Here is a 21304-nt window from a genome sequence, read left to right as displayed (position 1 = left end):
ATTCCTATGAAACAGTGATAGATGTTATTCATGTTTATTAAGGAGACTAATGAATGCCGTGCCGACTTATAATTAATCAAAGTCGGGAAAGTAAACACGGTGTTATTGTATTGTTCATTGTACTTGTGTTTGAGTAGCCATTTTGTTGTATTTCGAGTGGACTTTATAGACTTAGAATAGATAGAAAACTAATAATTTGTTTTTGTTTTGTTACTTAGTTTTATTGGGTGGGCTGTGTATTGGTCTAAGGGTGCTTTACGACCAGAGATGTACATTGCTACAATTTTTAAAACGTTAAACATATTTTAAACCTTCTCATTCTCTAGTGTTATGGGCGTGTTTACAAACAATCAATTTCACATACACGTGACACCCGAAAGAACTATTTGTGGATCACACAAAGAGTTGCTTCGGCCGGGAATCGAACCCGCTACACGTACCATGGCAAGTAATTAATTATAAAGACAGTGAATAGCGAAGAGCGTGTGGAATTGGTAGCCAGGCTTTTAAAAAATGCGAAGAAACGCTCCAGTCTCCAAAGTTGACTGGAGAGTCTCAAATTTAATACAGTCATGTCCTCACCTATAAAGAATTTCCATTATAATTCTCTAGTAACAGAAAGTCGTTAAATAAATAGTTAGCCAGTAGCGTAATAATAGTAACTACTGAACGTAGCACGAATCGAAATCAGGCCAGTCATGTCAAATAATGTGGTTAGTTTCGGAACTACGGTCAAAAACAACATAATGTATTATGTTATTATTTAATGTGATGCCTTTATGACGTCACGCTTTGTTTTATGCTTGTTTGGTGCTAATATATAAGGTGTTCTAAAATTATCTGCCACGGCTTTAATGGAAGGTAGTGTTGTGTTTGAAGATTAGAATACCTAGTGAAGAAATTTCGTTACACGGACCAGTTAATTTAATTTGAGAACATAAATATGTTAACAAATATCATACATGCTCAATGCAAAACAATGCTATCAATTGATTTCATTGATGAAGTGACAGAGACAGTGAAAGATATAGTTCTTTTATAACAAACTTATGCAGACATTTTTTGTATGAAAAAATCAATATTGATCATTTATATTTACTATTGTAATCTGGAAATACAACACTACAGCCCATTAAAGCTGAGGCAGACAATTTTAGAACACCTTATATAGGCTATAATAATATGAGACTCTAGTTTTTAAGTGGGTAACTTTATATGGAGGGATTGTGTTGGTAAACAGCGTCGTTTGACGACAAAATTTATTTGCACACGTAACATAGTAATATGAAGTTAAGTCAGGTTTATTTTAGAAGTAAGTTCTCCCAGATATATTACTTGAGTTATCCGATACTTTAAAAAATTGCGATTAGGATGGTCGACAGCAGCCTCAGAACTATCTTTGATCTATCATTTTATTTCAAAGCAAGTTTTTAAACGTATATCTAGGAATCAAACATCCTATTTTTGATCTTCATATCAATCAAACATTTTGGACCTAACTTTTAGTATTTCGTAATGGTATTAGCCGGTAAATTCCGTTTTTAAGCCGGTAAACGAGCAGATGGATCACCCAATAGTAGGCTATCGCCGCCGCCCATGGACAGTGGACACCCGAAACACCAGGGGCGGTACAAGTGCGTTGTGCGAATTTAAGGGTTGTTGGGAAATTGGGGATAGGAAAGATTGAGAAGGGCGATAATTGGACCTCCGGAAACCACACTCACACAACGAAACACAACGCCAGCTTTGTTTCACGTCGGTTATCTGTAAGGCCGTGGTATCACTCCTGTGTCCGTCCATTCGTGCCGAAGCATTTCTCTCCCACACTTAACGTTACTGCTCTAATGTTAACACAAAAATAGCCTACAATGGAATAAAAAACAAATCACCATTTTCTCAGCCTTCCGCTTGATTTATAGTTCGTTGCCCATCCTTTTCCTTATAACGTGTCCCTTTTTTGGCCAAAGACCTTGTACAGGGTGACATTAATGTGCGTTCGCGTAATCACTTCTCCTACCTTTCGAGAACCGATAAAAATGTATTGGAATTTTCCATTGGTATTGTTTCTATCTTTGTCGTTGGTTGATAAGTAGAAATGGTTCTATTGGATACTCTTTGGTTGTGTAAGGGATATTTTGTATTTTTTATTACTATTTTTCGTCTTTAAGGTATATTTTTCTACCTATCTGCTTCGGTGTCGAATAGTTGGAAAAGCAACTATCCATTTAAGTGATAACCACTGTGTGTCAAGCTTTTTGAAAAAAATCGTATCAAGAATTCAAGTAGCTATCTAAATTCAGTGCAATTTGCATGACACGAAACTAGAACCTAAAGTTGCTTCAATAGCTATAGTATTTTTGCGCCAGATGGCGCTAGTGTGAACCTCTCGTTTTTCGTCCAATAGGGAATTAGGTAGTGTCGCACCGTCTGATACCTGATTGGACAAAAAAATCCTTTGATACATTTGTGCACATTGAGAATGGGCTTCTTAAACGTTTTATTTTAAAACTTTCTCTGCATCATATATTGGCTGATTGGTGGAAATGGAAGACGGGAAATGCTACCGGTATTATAAATAAGTTTGTTGGGTGTATGAAATAACATATAAACCACTTTCAATACTAGGAGCGCGAACTACACCGCTGGTATATGGTTTTCATAGCAGTCAAAAATAAATAATTTGTTTATAATAACTGTTGTAGGGAATAAAGAATTATGTATGTTATTGCATCAGCCACCGTACGGAATGTCGTTACGGTTTTATTGCCGTTGCTAACCCGGATTGATGCAAAATTCACGTACAAGACTTCACATCAAGTTATAAAAACCAGTTTATCATGACCTCGCTTTGTATAATCTATTCTCACATTCAAAGGTCAGTTTATATTGGTTATGCATAGCTTTATATGATATCATGTGAGCAAAAAGTTATGGTAGTATGATGGCATTTTATGGGACGAAAATTCTTATGCGAAGTTTTATAGCCATGTTTGCGTTTTAGGACGCAAAAGTGTTGTGATATGGTACGTGTCAAGGGTACTTTTGTTTTTTTTTTTATGGTTCTTAATGTAAAATGTCATGGGACATGGATGAGTGATTCGGAAGAGGTTTTGAGGTGTTTTTGTCAATGTGTGTAAGTCATATATTATGTTCAGAAGAAATATTATAGTTTAGGGAACAGAGAATAAAGTTCCCTAAGAGAAGAATGCTAGTTATATTATTTTTCTTAATTTTTAAATGCTATACTTATTAAATGAGGGTTTAATACTCTATTCGATACGAAACACCGGAATACTGAAGTCGGGCGCGTCTCAGAAACGCGAATGACTGTCTTGGATCCCGCAACGAAACAAACCAGAAGATATTATTAGAGGAGAAAAAGAAAATCGTCAGCATAACGGTATATGACAACGCAGAATTACTATTTAAGGAAAAACTAATGTAACGTTATATAAAACGAACAGCAGTAGCACATAAGTGACTGTAAGTACATAAATTACATAGCACGTGCCATTCCGGCACTTTGTGGAGCGTGTGGCATGCGCTGAAGTCGTATACCTAAAGTATTAAGCTAGTATTTCAGTGTTGCTAAATATGCACGTCCAGCTTTCTCTAACTGTCAATGGACTTTTGGTTTTATTAGAAAGCAATTAAGTTGAGAATTCAGTAACAGATTTTAAGGAGTGGGTAGCTTAATGTGCTGGTGTGACTAAAATAGTGTTTTTTTCTAGACATGCAACTTTGAAGTCAATCGTACTATAAAGGAAGAAATTGTTATCTAGGAATTATATACTAAACAGTAAAAAAATGGAATAAATAAAATAAACAAAAAGTATTCAGCGACCCTGCCAGGATTCGAACCTGGAATCTTCTGATCCGTAGTCAGACGCGTTATCCATTGCGCCACAGGGCCAGTTGATAATACTGACAAAATTTTTGACCAAATTTTGTTTAGAAGGAAAGGTATATAAGGATGAACCCAGAACATACCACCTTTCAATATCTGAAGGAGTAGACAGATGAGCAAGACAAACTTCAGAAATAATAAGTCACTAACAGTACATATTATTTAGATTTGAAACAGTAGTACATTGCACAATCCATTTTTTTTAAGTGGAGAAAATCATCCCATGGCTTCTCCCGCCTTGGGCGAGGCGAGAAAGAGTATCAGACTCTTACTGACTAAAAACCACCCCGTTCCTAAGCCTGCTTTTTGAACTGGAGCTTCGGTAAACCCGCTAGGTAGTCCATTGCTCCGGGTCGGGCATCAGCCCAACTAGGCCCCATATTGCACGATACATGGAAGCATATCAGAGGCCCTATATTCAACAGTGGTGTTTGTTTCCACTCGATCAACAACGTTAGTATAAAATCGATACCAACCCCGACGAAAAGCAACAAATCGCGTAATTTATCAAGCTACCGTTCAAAATCATAAGGGCTAAAGTGACAAATCAGTAGCGACGTCACGTTCCCTAATAAATTATATTGACGATCCTAAATATTGTCGTAAATTTTCATGAAATTTATCACGAGCGCCCTGATTTTTTGACAAAGATCTTGACCCAGTGATCGCACCTTTGGAGTATCGATGCCGTAAGATAAAATGAGAATCGTTATTAAAAAAGTTTTATTGAAGCCCGGCCCTTAAGTACGTATAAAATTTGTATCTCACGCCGCGGGTGAAATGTTGAATTTGTATATTTGGAATGTTGCTAAGTATCGTAAGAATTGGATTTTGTTCGGTTGATTTCATTTTTATGATTCTGGGTTTGATTTTGTATTGAATTATTTGATTAGATGTATAATATTACCATTACTCGGTATTTGGTGTTGACTTTGTGACACAATCACAAATCCAAACTCACTGAGAAAATTCGTGAAATATGTAACCACATTTTGCCTTACCTGGAAAATTTAGCAAGGCAGAAGCATTATCCTATTACCAAAGACTCCACCAATCACTCAAGTTACTTATCCTCTAGTAATCTGCAACTTCCAATATTGAATAACTAGAATTATACGTAAAATTATTTTGGTTAAAGTACAAAATTACTGTATTCCCATTAAAACCGCGACAATAACATTAAGTTTCTGTTAGCTACAAAATATGGGGAGGGTTTTTCATCAAAGTTCGCTCAAGTTTTAGGAGGAACTTTCCTGATGTTTACAAGTTGTTATATTTTAAGAAGAGGGATAATTTTTGTACTAATTTAAAACATCCTCTCTTAAAACTGTCTTTGACAAGGTAATAAGTTGAAAAATCATATTCTGAATCGTTTTTTGAGACAGTAGTACTCGTTTTTACCAACCGCACCTATATTTGACGAAATTCTTAAGCCTATATACATGATACTTAATGCCGTACACAGAGTCATTCAATGGTTACTTAACCCAGTCCTAAGCAATTATTTTGGAACAAAATCGTTACTAAATAATAGTTTGCTCGGATGTAATCAATAAATGTCTCTGAGTACGGCAGTTAGTTAAGTTACAGTTAATGGGTGATTGGTGAAACCAGTCGTTAATTTATTAGTGGACGTGAAATTTTGATTTTTGAAATCAACATTTAAACACGACAATTTTTTTCAAGTTTTACAAAATTTTCCAAAAAAATATGTTTCTACTTAAAAATAAACACTCAAATAAATTCATAAGCACCCAAAAATAATCCACACAATTTTTATCATTGCACACATGGTGCTAAAATGTTGTATGGCCCGTTGTTATCTGGTAGCATTGTTTTAAAGCTAGCATAATATCCGGGCCTGACCCGCCGGAGCTGTGATAGCTTACAAATCTAATTCCGGGTATCTCGCGGGGTCACCACTGCACACGGCGTCTGTCGAGCCCGTAGTGATGGGACCTCACGATGGGATTTATGACGGGATTATTTTGTTTTTGCGATGGCCATGGCCATTTTTTGAAAGATGTAATAAAGTGTTTACTTATGTCTGAGTTGTCGTATTGCCCAGTTCTCGGAGTAAATTTTCGTCGAATTATGTAAGATGAGTATAAGGTGATTTTTCACTAGAGATGTGCTATATAGTAGTGCTAGGCAGATGTGCAGCTTGAGTATGCGATGTATCTTTCCATACAAAAACATAGCATAGCTAAGTCCGTTTCTACCAATGAATATGACTGGTGGAAGCCAAACGCATCCACAGCAACGTAGAATAGCACATCTCTGGTGGAAAAGCCGACTTATCCATAGGTGCCCAAATAGTTTTGCAATCCATCCATAAACAGGCAAAATAACGTCTGCAAGGAAAATAAAAATCCAGTAAATAAAAACCATTTTTTTTTACATCCAGAACTTCAAAAACACTTAACAGACGACACAATTAACAATACAACACACACCCATTCAACACAACACACCCCATTTATAAAAGAAAGAGATACAACACAAAAGATATGTACCTACTACACAATCAGCAAGAAATTGTCGTTTTTCGATACTTACTGACAATACGACAGAGTTCCGTCGGTTCAATGACAAAAGACGACGGATGATCAAAAGAACTAGATAAAGGATTCGATCAAGCCTGTATGCTATACGGTGTGATCTAAGGAATAGGCCTTTGAATAAAGGCGCTGATTAAGATATTTTGAAAAGAACTGCCTTTAAGTGTGTATTAGAAAACTCCCATGGGAAAGATGTGACGTCATATTATGTATATCTCCGTAAAGTCAGCAGGTAAGAAAATAAAGATTGCTTTTATTCAAAGACAGTTCACTAACTATTATCATTATTATCAACAGCCTATTAAGTGGCTACTGCTGATCAAAGGGTTCTTCTCGCACGGAGAAGGTTTGAGCATTAATCACCACGCTTGCTCAATTCGGGTTGGCGATTTCAAACTTTTTAAAACGGATATTTTTCATTAAATTTCAAAGCAAACATTTGTGGTTTGCAGACGTCCTCATGTTTTTTGTAAGTTGCATGCATTCGTCGAATGACGCGCTGTGGTTAATAAGCATTATCACTAGCTAGATGTTGTTATTGAGAATTTCGAAAACATAATAATACTTTAGCCGATTACGAATTTTGGGACCTTGTTTAAGTACGATCAATGAGTTGCATATTACATAAGACTTCATATTTTCTTCAAATCGTTTTGAAATATGTAAGCCTTAATGGAATTCAGATCCATTAGACTAATGGAACAGAGAGTTTGAAGCGAGACCAATTTCAAATTAGTCTGGCACTAGCTTAGAAATGCACTAATAAGGCAATGAATCCACTAATGCAGATGGGAAGTTTGGCAAAAAGCCAACAAACCACTTTGGGTAAAAATAAATTGTAAAGCAATACTGTTTGAAAGTATGTGAAGGTTATTTTGGCAGATAGAAGCAAGGGCCCTGTGGCGCAATGGATAACGCGTCTGACTACGGATCAGAAGATTCCAGGTTCGAATCCTGGCAGGGTCGCTAAATACTTTTTGTGCATTTTGGGGTTTTTGTTACGTTTTTTAACGAACGTTGGCTGTTTTATAATACATAGAATTAAAGTTTATAGAGACTGTACATACCATGTAAAATATCATGTAGGTATTGTACACATAGTTTAGTAATTAACTTTACAGTAAATTAAAGTCAATAAAATAAGTTCAAATTAAATTATCTTTTTTTTCTTTCAAAAAGATTGCCCCACCCCAGGATTTTCTCCTGTATCGTGGGTGCATTTACAAACATACAAGTTCGCATACACGTGACACCCAGACCTACAACAACCATTTGTGGATCACACAAAGAATTGCTCCGTGAACCGAACCCGGTACCCGTTTCGCGGCAGCTAGTTACCCAGCCACCGCACCAACCGTGCACTCAAATCGACTATAACTACCAAAAAAATAAAAACAGCCTATCGATAAATTCCTTAACATACCCCATCACTATACTGTCACATCTCCCGCTGCAGTGAAATGCGCCTCAGTGAAGTCCCATCTACCGGGATTTCATACTTATTTATTTTGCTATGAGATCCCAGCGGCAAACTGCACGCCTTTGTTTTGATACAACTTACATATTTGGATTATAACCTCCTCGTTTCACTGTTTGCCTGGTCCGTGTGACTTTCCATGTGGAAAAAGGAGGTTTAAATGTTTTCGCATTTAGGAAATGTTGTTTGAGAGGGTTTTAAAATAGGGATGTGTATGTGTTATTAAGGTGTTCTTTTTTTTTGAAAGAGTTTTATCAAAGCGGTTTCGCTTTGGTGGTGTAGTTTTGTTTTTGTGCGGTTAAAGAACATTGAATGGATACTTTTTGAAATAAAAATTTACAAAATTGATATTCTGCCAAATCTTGTTAAGATTTAGTGTTGCTATAATGTACCAAGGGAGAGCCATGCTTTGGCACGAATGGGCCGGTTCGACCACAGTCATACCACGGCCTCACAGAAAAGCGCTGTGAAACAACGCTCACGTTGTGTTTTGTTGTATGAGTGAGGTTACTGGAGGCTCAATTACCCTCACTTCCAATCTTCTCAATCCCCGATTCCCTAACAACTCTGAAATTCCTAACTCCTGTCATAAGCTAAGCTATAATAAATGAGAGAATGCTAGGAAAACAAGAGAGATGTAATTAGCGAAATATAAAAGTAGTAAAAAAATTGATGGGTCTTTTGTTTCAAAACGCGCACAATAAATAGAGAATGACTTGAAACGCAGCGAAATGGGAGAGAACAATAAAAACATCCACATAATGTTGCCAAATCATTAGGGTACATATACCACATAGACTTGCCATAAACTTCTGAAACGTCATTCAAAACAATGCACGCTAAATTCCCATACAGAAGAAGATTACTGAAATCACTTAAACACTTAGAAACAGCAACATAATCCTAACAATAGCGACGGCAGAACAGTTACTTCCGTATATAAGGTGTTCTAAAAATATCTGCCACGGCTTTATTGGGAGGTAGTGTTGTGTTTGAAGATTAAAATAGTAAATCTTTATTTATTACTTTCAAGCACCAAGCACGGAACATATAATATGACGTTTACTGATTCTTTCTTTTTTTTTATTTAAAAAATTGTATCTCCACACTCGGAATTCCTTCAGTTTCGTGGGTGCGTTTACAAACATAAAATTTCACATACATATGACACCTAGACCCAGACCAGTTTTCACCACTATACATTGCTTAGCAACTCTACTACTTTCGAGTCACACTCAGAGCTCATAACCATGAGCTGCAAACTAGTTGAGAACAGGTATGGCCACTGAAAACATTACCCATATTATGTAGATTAATTTCTTATGGACGAAAATCTTTAAAACACTTTTTAGTGACATTATTCTAACAATAGCCAATCCCTACATTAATTCACCACACGCCACGCACAGTGCAACAACCGAACAGCTGGTTCCGTATATAATATCTTTGTAACGAGCATGCTCGTATCTTTAATCCATCAAAGTCGAGAGCAGTGACAGCGTCGTGTACCCACTTAAGTAAGGGCCCCTAAGTGAGCGATTTTGTGATTTACTGTGGTTCGTTTCGTGTCTGTTCTGTTCTGATTAGTAGTAGATTTTAGACTTTTTTGCCTTGAAAATGGGGCCGAATTGGATGAGGCGAGAGGGAGTGTCAGACTCTTAAAAAACACCCCGTTTCTACTCCTGTTTTGAGCGGGAGCCCTGGTAATCTGCTATGTTGTCCGCAACTCCGTATCGGGATACCATGAATGACGAAGATCTTAGTTATTTAGTCTGCTATAGTACATTTTTATACGATCAAATTGTGGGAGAGCTATGCTTCGATATGAATGGGCCGGCTCGACCGGAGTGATGTCACGGCTTCACATAAAACCAACGTGAAACAACGCTTGTGTTGTATTTCGTTGTGTGAATGAGGTTACCGAATGCCCAATTACCGTTATCCCCAATCTTCCAACCCTTAAATTCCTAACCCCAAAAGGCTGGCAATGCACTTGTATCGTGTTTGATGTTTCGGGTATCCATAGGCGGCGACGATTGCTTACCATCAGGTGATCTGTCTGCTTATCAGCATTAAAATAAATGAAAATCAAGAGCTAGAACATCGGAGACCGCTAACTTTAAGTCCCAATAATGAATCTCGATACCTATAGCTGGCCTCGCGACACCACTGGAGATTGTGACGCAGTCATATTTTGTGCCCCGTCATTTACTTGATGGTTCATAAACCCAATTATAATATCTTTATGTAACTATAACATGGTTATAACATGAGTGTTGTTTACTAATATTAGGGTACATAAGTTACATTCAGTTTAATAGTGCTTAATGCTATTAATACATTCGATAATAATAATATATTTATTTGCTTAAAATAAGGTATAAAAGGTCTTACATACAAAAATGAGATCTTTGTTAAGCACAAGCAAGTGCAAGTTGCAAGCGTTGCATGTTGTCAATGTTAGTGTTCTAAGCAATCGATCGAATGTTAATGCAATTAATTTAATCATTAAAGATACAAGTTAGAAGCGGGCGACAGGGTGGCAGCAGCAGACGACGTGTCGCAGCGACACTACTGGTTTCAATGTCATCATCATCATCAGCCGAGAGACGTCCACTGCTGAATAAAGACCTTCCCATTTAGTCCTCCACGTAGAACAACAAGCGGCCATCTGCATCCACTGGTTTCTATGTATTTCTATGAAATTACCTCCGTGGTTAGCGACACCAAGCTAGCGACGCGTCGTCCAACGGCAGTACCAGTGTCGACCGACTGCGGATCAGCAGTGCTGCTGTTATAGTTCGAAATCATGGCTGCAGTGTCGAGTTATAACGACATATCTTCGTGACATGAAGCGCCAACTCGTAGTCTACTGCTGCCTCGTGTCGCCAGCTTCCAACTTGTACCTTAAAGTAAAGCAATTTCTTTTCATTTAATTTCATTCTAGTGGCCTTTTCTCAGCTTGATTAAAGTAAACATCGAGGCCTAATATATTACTCGTCTGGTCACGCCCTTATCCCTGCAGAGGTAGGCAGAGGTGCACATTACGGCACTTAATGCTACGGTACGATATACACCTGGGTGAGCGGTGAGCCTGTTGCTACTGTTACTATTGAGAAATTTCCGAGAAACTTACAAAAGTCCAGTAATATTTTACCCGACCTGGGAATCGTACCCGATACCCCTTACCCGGCAGTCGCATTTACGGTCACTCGACCAACGAGGCAGTCTAGCCAACGTAAGTACTATTGATTAATTAATTTATTTTCCTTACATCAACATACAGATTATTTATTATTCATCTTAGAATAATAATTTATTAATACCCGTAAAGAGGATAAACCATCTTACACATTTCTATGTAACCCAAGCAACAGACATCACGTCTATTCGTATTCATCTAATCTATGGAGCGTCGAAAATTATGTACTGAGATATCAAGGAATTAGAAATGTAAGATGTTACAAGCCTTTGATATGTTAACTGGGCTTGGATGCGGCAAGCCTTGAGACCGAGGGATTAGCTTTACATGCTCCTTGGCTATACGTATCTACTATCACTCACTGTTCCACGCTTGCTATCCAACTTTGAGCTTTATTTTAAAGTGTTGAAAGTAGATTTTGCATTAAAGTTATGAGCTTCTTTTTGACTGCTGAGTGCTGGATGCGGTTTTAGGTTTGGAATCTAGTGTTTAGATTTAATTTTATTCTAAAACGTTGATGTTGTGAACTAGTACTTTGTGAAGTAGATACGAGTAGTAGTCGGGTTTCTGCATGGATTAACGTGACTAAGAAATTTGTAACATGTCGAGATTCTTAAGTAGACTTTGAAGATATGTAACGGGTTCTTAAGATGTCTACGATGCTTGAAAACACAATTAATGTTACGCTTTTAATGTGAATGATTAACATATCTACACATTAAAAGTACCTTTCAGTAGTCAGAATTGTTACATGTTTCAAATGGCAATGTGAATTCTGCTATTGCATTACCTGTAATCTGTACTAGTATAGCTATAGTTTATAGTAAGTGCGTGCTAATATCTATTAGACATCTTTAGTTTTCTTTCACTGTTTCTGTTTTTATCAGTGGGAACCTATTTTTTAAGGCAAATAAGTAATAAATTCCACTAATCGGTACAACTATTGTGCAGCAACCTACCTATATTGGCTTCACAAAGCTATGCTTGTTGTTGTGTCAAATTTGTATTAGATGTTAGTTATCCAAGTATAAAATTAATAAATAAATAATAATATAATGTAATTATACACACCATTCACCCTCATATATAACTCCCATAAGAAGTGCAAGGATAGTGCCCTCCTACATTTACCAACACACACATACCGCATTATATCAGTTCTAAGCAAACTGTTTATACCTACTTCAGAGGGACAAGTCGTAACAATTTGTAGCAATTGTGTACCACAAAGCTCTTGAACAAGAACTACAATATAACTCGTGTTTCACGTGCAGTTAACTAAACTGGTCCTCGATATATAAATAGTTAATGTAGCTGTTAAGGTTTTATGGTAACTGTCGGGGATGAGTGGGAATGGAGTGTTAAGATGATAATAGTTTTGGCAGAAGAGTAAACTGAAATTCTTATTTTTTATTATAAATGCCAATGTGTATGGAAGCTATAAGTATTTCTTTACAATTTTTATGGAGGTGAAAAAATCGTCCAATTACGTCCTCCCACTTTCTGGAGTATCAGACTTATACTGACTAAAAACCACCCAGTTTCTACTCCAGCTTTTCGAGCTGGAATCCCGGTAAACTCTATGATAGGTAGTCTGCAGCTACGAATCAGGATCTGCCCTACTGGGCTCCATCAAGCAAAACACCCGTCGAAAAGAAAGTTGCATGACAGGTAAGGTTAAAAATGTCCAAACCGCTAAAATTGATTACCAAAATTCTTATAAAAATATCTTAAAATTTGATTGTATTTCCCTTTACTTCATATTTGTTTTAGATAACACTCCATTTTGACATTATCCTTGTACTAAGCACTGCATAATGATTACAAGTGTGCAAGGCTTTCAACACTAAACAACTATTTAAATTTTAATTTGTCTACAACTTGCAAAAGACTGAGAAAGTGCTTATATTTTGTTTGTGTTAGTTTAAGCTACAGGTGTTTTAAATATTTTAATTCAAATTATTTTGCAGTGGACTGTAACTAACAATATTTAAAAAAAAAAATATGACAGACAGAATACAGAGCGCCTAATGCGAGTTTGTTTTATGTTCATACTAGCTACTTCCGCGCGGTTTCACCCGCTGAGCCGGGGCTGCTCGGCTCCTATTGGTCATAGCGTGATGTTTTATAGCCTATAGCCTTCCTCGATAAATGCACTATCCAACACAAAAAGAATTATTCAATTCGGACCAGTAGTTTCGGAGATTAGCGCGTTCAAACAAACAAACAAACTCTTCAGCTTTATAATATTAGTATAGATGTTCGACACGTTTATGACGTTCGGCGTTCTGATTGACCTGCTCAAAATAACCAATTAGAGAGCTCAACACGATAATGATTCGATCGCAATTAATTAACTCAAAAATAACTCATTCGCACTCATTACTCTGGTCATAGACAATTTTAAAGAATATTGTTAAGAGTCGGTTGCTTGATGACATAAACCGATTGGGATGGTTGATAACCCTATTTAACAAATCCAAAACTGTTAAAGTTAACTTACTCAGCTAAACAAAATCGTAGGGTTGTTGCACTTGATCCGGAGCTGCGGGCTACCTAGCGTGTTTACCGAGCTCCGGCTCATAGGGGCTTCGGCAGGAGTAGGAACGAGGTGATTCTTAATCAGTAAGAGTCTGACACTCTTTTTGCCTCGCCTAGAAGTTAATGGATGATTTTCCCCGCTTAAAAAAACGTCTTTGCACGCTAGTATTCATGAGAGGCCGTAGTATCACTCCAGTCGAATGGGCCAGTCCATTCATGCCGAAGCATCCAACTCCCACGTGTAGAAGTTTCCTAAATGTCGCGACATCAGCTATCGAAACTAGGGCACTAGTTGTGGTTTAGTATTCTAGATCTAACTCCTGACTTGCAACTAGTTTTGCTATGCTTAAAGGTTAGCTAAGCAATACTTTTATTGAATGAGCAGCAGTTTAGTTGAAAAAGTTTTCTTTTTTAAGTTTTAAGACTTTTTTATACTTTCTGATCCATACATATGTAAATGTATCTAAATTATTCAGCCTTTTGACGTAAAATAACGTCATGTCACATCGTTTCATTACCGATGAGACAGGAATCTGGATATAAGTGCACAAACACATACAAAGAGGTGCCATGTTTAGAAAATTAAGCAAACCTTGTGGTCCTTTAATTATGGAGAAACAAATCATACGCACAGATGGCGTGGTAAGTCACAGTTGTGACTTACCAATGTCACTTTTTAAATTTAGAATATGTCCTTTCTAAGATAATTTAGACACAACTGGCAAACGGTGAAGAAAAAATTCGTGAGGAAACTTGGTCTATAATTTCTGATTATAAGTTTAAAATCGCCAACTCGCATTGAGCAAGCGTGGCGATTAATACTCAAACCTACTTCGTGCGAGAAGAGGTTGATCAGCAGTGGTCACTTATAGGCTGTTAAAGTAAAGTAGTAGGTTCTTGTAACGCTTAGTTACAATGTAACAATGGTTGATCATCGTAATCAATTATAGATGGACATATTCAATTCAATGCAATACCTACTCCAAACTGTCATGGCTGCCGTGTCAGTGGGATTACCGGACAGAATGCCTTATAATTAATTCAGTGCACTGAGCTAGTATAATGTCTATGTAGATATTTTTTGTACGTAGGTACCTAATACAAGAATATAATATAAGTAATATAATGTTATCGCTTTTTAATCACCGAAGGGACATTAGACAGACCTATACAAAAAGAGATAATAATATTTTCAAGTTATACTATGAGTTCCATATAAGTGGCGAGCTTATTGCCATATACTGAGTACAATAACACTATTACTATTAGTTAGAACTTTTCGAGAAACCGAAAAATTACTGTCAAACCCAGGAATTGAACCCAACACCACTGTAGCGACTAATCGACTAACGAGAGATCTTTTTTAATGGTTTAATACCTACACAGCGCTTATTTCTAGCCTGTTCTGTCTTAGTATCTATTCTCTAGACTCTAATAAGACCTAGGTTATCAAGAAAACCCTAACTCACCCTGTATCTGCAATAACAGCTAAATCATACAATAACTTGGTTCAAGAGAATTTACAGCAATATTATTACAACATATGGCCATTAAATAGCGATCCCAAACCTCGGTCACATCCCTAGCTTATGGTCGAGTAATTACACACGAAGACAGTCGTAAAATATAATGTATGTGGTTTGGGTAAAGTTGGTTTTACACTGACTGTAGGAGAGTGGTTGAAGATTATTGTGTGGGAAGCAGAAGTGAGATTGTTGAGCAAAAAAAGTGTTGGGTTTGTTTTATCAGTTGTAGTTTAAAAAAGTGCAGTGTACATTGTTGAAAGATACCAAGTAGCAGCGCTATTTAATCTGCTGTTTGAATGCACCTGCCAAACGAGAAGATTTTGATAAACTGACTTTAATTGCACGGATGACGCGGTGGCTGGGCAACCAGCTGCCGTGTAATGTGTAGCGGGTTCCATTCTCACACGGAGCAACACTTGGTGTAATCCACAAATTGTTGTTTCGGGTCTGAGTATCATGTGTAGGTGAACTTGTATGCTTGTAAACGCACCCAGACACAGGAGAAAATCCTAGTGTGCGGCAACGTTATTTATTAAAAAAAAAACTCCTTTACATATGGAGAAGGCTCATAATCCAGAACCGGACTGAGGGGCTCGTCACGGCACTTAATGCCACTGTACATTGTACACCCAATTTTCATCATTTGTTTTAAGGTCCCATGTAATAGGGGGTGAGCCTAATGCCATATTATTATAATGGACAAAGCCAGACTCCGTGCTGCTATTGATAAAATTTCGAATTAATTACCAAAACCATTATCAACCGCCGTTGTGTAACCAGCCTAAGGATTACAAAACCATTTGTAGGGTTGCCTATTCGAAACCTTTTGGCATTAGCTGGTGCCTATATCCGACTGAACAAACCAGTGATATATTTGGAGACCTAGAAGAAAGGACAATTACGGTGTAAGATAGATAACGATGGGATAGGTTCGGGTTTTGGAACCGCACAGCGGTTTGACCTTGAGAAATATTTTGAACAGACTTGTTTAGTTTCTGGGGCCTTAGTACGAGTTTGGTTTACTTGCTTGATTCGTTGGTTCATTGGAGTGGGCCAATCATAGTGAGAACGCGGTAAAGTCTTGCTATTGAACGTAAATTAAACTCGTACGAAAGTCCTTGATCGTGGTACATGATATGAATTCAAAATGTACAAGATTTCCCAGTGCGACAAAAGTTATTACATTTTTCAGCAATCAGTCATCAGCAATTTGTACCTCTAGTTAACCCAAATAGGCAGGCAGGTATTTTTTATAAACGAGTAGACGGATCACCTGATGGTAAGCAATCGTCGCTGCCCATGGACACCCGAAACATCATAAGTGCCCATACTTATTGATATTTTAAGTGGTTACATTTATTAAGACCCATATTTCAACAATTTAGGCTCCTTAACAAAGTTCCTTACAAAAATATCCAACCAACTCGTAATTCAAACGCTGATAAAATAGATTTTCCCCCATACTAAATCTTTTTAAGCGATTTATTGCTCTGGAGTACCTACGTACATACTGGTGTGTGGTTGGATTCCCAGAGGCACCTTACAGCAAATGTTCGCGAATTAATACTGATTTATAGCTGACGGAATGCTTAAGTGCCTACATATAATTGGATCATTTGGTTTGATACGACTATTTAAACACGTAGGTAAAAGATTGAGTGAGTAAATCTATTGTTATACGCGTATCTATCATCTATTTATATATTCTGATAGTAAACTAGAGATTTCTTCACACCCCACATAAAACAGCCTTTTTTTAAGGGGGAAAATCATCCAATGTCTTCTGTAACTGACTAAAAACCACCTCATTCCTACTTCTGCTTTTCGAGCCAGAGCCCCGGTAAACCTGTTAGGTGATCTGCAGCTTTGGACATCAACAGCTTATAAAGTCAAACTCAAAAGAATATTGCCAATTAAACAAAATTGAACGGAGAAGAACGAGCAAGAAACTTCGTTTTATAACTCTTTTAAAGATCGTGCGATGTGCAACACATAAAAGTAGCCACTGCTGACTAAAGGTCTCTTCTCACATGGAGAAGGTTTGAGTATTAGTCACCACGCCTGCTCAATGCGGGTTGGAAGGTACTTCTAAACGTAATAAAAATCTCTTATAATTATCTAAACCAAATCCAAAACCAACGTACTACGACGTAGTATTACGGTTCAAAGTATATTCTTTGTCTATAAAAGAAAAACAAAAATAACCCTTTTATAAACAAACCACGTGTAAGAAGTTAAAATGATTTACTTCACACGGCTATGTTATACGAGTGCCCAAAATATTATAAAGCAAACAGGTAATATTTTAGCAAAATTATGTTTTATCAACATCGTTATTAAGTTTAAATTAATATACCGACCATATTTCAGAGTATGGAACAACATGATTTTAATTAAACCTTATATTATGCTCTTGTGCTTCTAATAGCTACCGTATTTTGGGGAGAAAAGGTGACTATTACTTCGCATGATATATTTCAGACACTAATTTTGGATTTAGTTGATTCTTTGATATAGCGACTTTGAGGATTCGGTTTATGGTTCGATTCGTAGTTTTATTTACTGTTCATTTGTGTTTTTTGGAGTAAATATGGAACACGTAAACGAGCAGACGTATCAGCTGATAGTAAGCAATCGCCGTCGCCCATGGACACCCGAAACACCAGAGGCGTTACAACTTACAAGTGCATTGCCGGCCTTTTGGGAATTAGAAATTTAAGGGTTGTCGGGGAAGATTAGGCCTCATCGTGGGTATTTAACAACTAAACTAAGCACACTCTTATACTATACCTTTACAAAGTACAAAATAAAAGAGACAAGAAAACACAGTTCAGTTTTAAAATCTACTTTATGCTTAGTAAACCAGAAGTCAAGTTTAAGTGAACAAAATAAAATAGCTATGAGCTTAATCTTGGGAAGCCACATTTGACACTTAAAAGTATTAAGTTATTGCGTACACTAAAGAATCTTAGTCTGGAAAATAATTTTATTTGTTCTAGTATTTAGTCTTTAATTTATTTTCTTATTTTTGTATAGGTATTGGAAATAAAAGTTCACTGAAGGTTATTAACTCATTATTATAAGTCTCCGTGTATGTTAATCTTTTATTACTATAAATCATGCTCGTGCTCATCTTCGGAATTGCTGGTTTGAATTTAAACGGCTTAAAAGTAGCTAGTATTCAAAATAATTATTGATGGATGACGTCTGTGACGTCATAAATCCTAAAAACGCACATGTGAAGTTTACACGCAAATAAACATGGATAGATAATCCCAACGAACAACAGTTGGGCAGAAACCCCGCCAGGAATTATCACCTCGCCTGATCGGAGGATCCTCCTTTTCTTAGGGAACTTTATTCTCTATTCTCTAAAGCTTTAATATGTAAAAATTTATTGATAATTATATTTTGATTTTTTCTATATATTTATACTACTATTGCACATGCTGTCATCAAAATGTAATAAAAACTCATACGCATCAAGCCTTTACACACTGCAACATTTCTAATTTAAAAATCTCCCTCTAAAATGTTTGCTGTCCATAAAAACTTGCAACAAAGAATGGCTGACGAGCATCACATGAATTATTTACACCATCTGCATGACAAGCGGTAGTTTCAACACCACACAAAGTTTTCAGAGCAAATAAAGTATTTTATAGTGCAAAGTGCAGTCGAAAGTTCTAGGAATTTCTCGAAACTTCACCCAATGTATTGCTTCGTAAATGGTTCGGGTTTGTGCATAAAAGATAAAATAGTTATACGCTTTTAAAAGTTATATTTTCTCATCTTTTTTTATGGAATGGGTGGCAAAGGAGCATACGAGTCATCTGATGGTAAGCGATCAGCGCCGCCCGTGGACACCCGCAACACCAGAGGAGTCACAGGTGCGTTGCCGGCCTTTTAAAAATGAGTATGTTCTTTTCTTGAAGGTTTGAAGGTCGTATCGGTTCGGAAATATCGCCGACGATAGCTCATTCCATATGAGTTTTTTTTATATAATAGCAATAATAACCGTGTATCATTTGAAGACGTCGCTTGACTCATTTCAAGTCACTTCGGGGTTCACAATAACGAGAACAAAAGCGATTAATGGCATAACGAGAAAAAATGTGAATCATATTACGTAATACAAGCACATAAACCCAAACCTATGGTAATGAAAAACACATTAAATTGTTTATAGCAAACCGAAATTAGGAAACCATATTTGTCATATTTTATTGCACCGATAATACGATTTAGACCATCATAACTCAGGAACACCATACACGAATCGACTAAATAAATGTTTTATAGTAACTTTTAATAGCCCATTATGATACAATTCCAACTTTAATATGTCATTGTGCACAACTAATAAACTATTCAATAGTTCTGATAACAATCGAGTCCGTCACTAAAATCGGAATGACAATCGGAATATCGGTAAAGTTACAACTAGGTCGCCTTGAATCAGACCGAGCTGAGAGCTATAGCTGTGATTAAATTTTGGTATTAATAAACTCGAATGCAACAAGATTGTATCGATATGCATCACGTATTCGAAATGAGAATCGATTTATTCGGACAGCTATATCGATTGAATTTTAAATGTGCCGTGTACTTTTTGTAGTCGGCATTTTGTAGTTAACTTTAAAATGTTGCAGTTTTAATTAAAAAGTACGAGTAATACAAGCGGCGTGTTCTGTCGCCCAATTGCTAGTTATTGTTTATGAATATTTGAGAAAGTAATTAATTTTTGTTAGCTTTGTAGTAGCTCCTGAATAAGGCAGTCAGTTTAAATAGTTTTGTTATGGTATCACTGCTTTCATCAGCTATGTTAATATTATATAACTTAGACGAAAATTCTAAGTTAAATCACTTATTCCAATTAAATCATACAGGTACATTTCAAATGTCAACAAAGAAATAAATAATAGTCTGTCAGTCTGTCCATTAGTGAAGCTAGGGTCCAAAATGTAGTTTCGAATGGAGAAGAACGAGCAAGAAACTTCATTACTTACTCTTTTAATGTTTACAATTTCTCCGATACATGTTTCCAATCAATGAGAACAATGCAGAGACATTGCAACGCGCAACACAAATGGTAGAACATAATGAGATATAAAATAATGAGCCTTTTGTCAGATTATTTAGGCACCTAAGTATATATAAGTTCTTTGCAACTTCTAATACAATATACATGGACAGCGTTTGATATAATATTGAGCCAATTTAATATAGGTGTTATAAAAAACCAGTCTAAAACATTTCTTGCGAAAAACAATATCTTCTAATTTTCTATTGAAACAAACGCCTTTCACAATAGCTATCAAATTGTTAATTACACCAATTAAAACTTGCTTTGTCAATTTGTCGTAAATTAAATATTTCAATCAAGACAATTAATTAATATATATTTTATTAAATTCAGTGATGTGCCACACGATGGGCGCGAATGGAATAAATCGGATTTATTTTATTGCCCACTTTAGTAATTAAAGTGGCCCACAGTCCGGGATTGATCCCGGGAATATATTATGTCGGATCAACAGATTAAAATCGTGTTATATAATGATCATTGTTGCATTTTGGGGTCGTTTGGATTGAAATAATGCCAATTCAGATAATGGTTTGGTAAATGTACCTACATTGGCATACACATAACCTATGGCTTTGTCCCATTGGGGTAAGCAGAAGCTACAAACTAATATAGCTTACATACTTCTATAGCTTCAAATCACATTCCGTATATTATTATACTGTATATACAAATATTTATATATTTATATATTTATATATATATTCAGGCGGGATTGTAGTCAAGCATTAGTTTTTATCGAATGAAAAAAAAATTCAGTGTTATTGATGCAGGTGGCAGCTTGTCGATCTACGTAGAGGCCTAAGGGGGAGGCCTTTGTTCAGCAGTGGACGTCTGTCGTTGATGATGTTGATGATTATTCGTCGGATCATCTAGCAACAACCATCAGGTGAGCTGATTGTAAACTTGTTTAGATGGCAGTACGCATGTGTCAATGCGTACTGCCATCTGAACAAGTCCGCTCATACTGTTGTGGTTCTTTCCTCTAAAGACCAGTATAGAAT

At 36.6% G+C, this 21304-nt stretch overlaps 2 non-coding genes across 2 annotated transcripts; one reads left to right on the top strand and one right to left on the bottom strand.

Annotated features, from left to right (window-relative positions):
- Positions 1–3840: 3840 nt before the first annotated feature.
- Trnar-acg (transfer RNA arginine (anticodon ACG)) lies at positions 3841–3913 on the bottom strand. The gene has a single exon. It is a non-coding gene; the product is annotated as a tRNA-Arg (tRNA).
- A 3448-nt stretch (positions 3914–7361) lies between these two features.
- On the top strand, positions 7362–7434 carry Trnar-acg (transfer RNA arginine (anticodon ACG)). The gene has a single exon. It is a non-coding gene; the product is annotated as a tRNA-Arg (tRNA).
- Positions 7435–21304: the final 13870 nt, after the last annotated feature.

The sequence above is a fragment of the Spodoptera frugiperda genome, chromosome 9 (genome assembly GCF_023101765.2).
Source record: "Spodoptera frugiperda isolate SF20-4 chromosome 9, AGI-APGP_CSIRO_Sfru_2.0, whole genome shotgun sequence".
In the NCBI taxonomy this organism is placed as follows: Eukaryota; Metazoa; Arthropoda; class Insecta; order Lepidoptera; family Noctuidae; genus Spodoptera; species Spodoptera frugiperda.
Note: the sequence above shows the minus strand (reverse complement) of the source record. Positions and strands in the feature narration are given on the sequence as shown.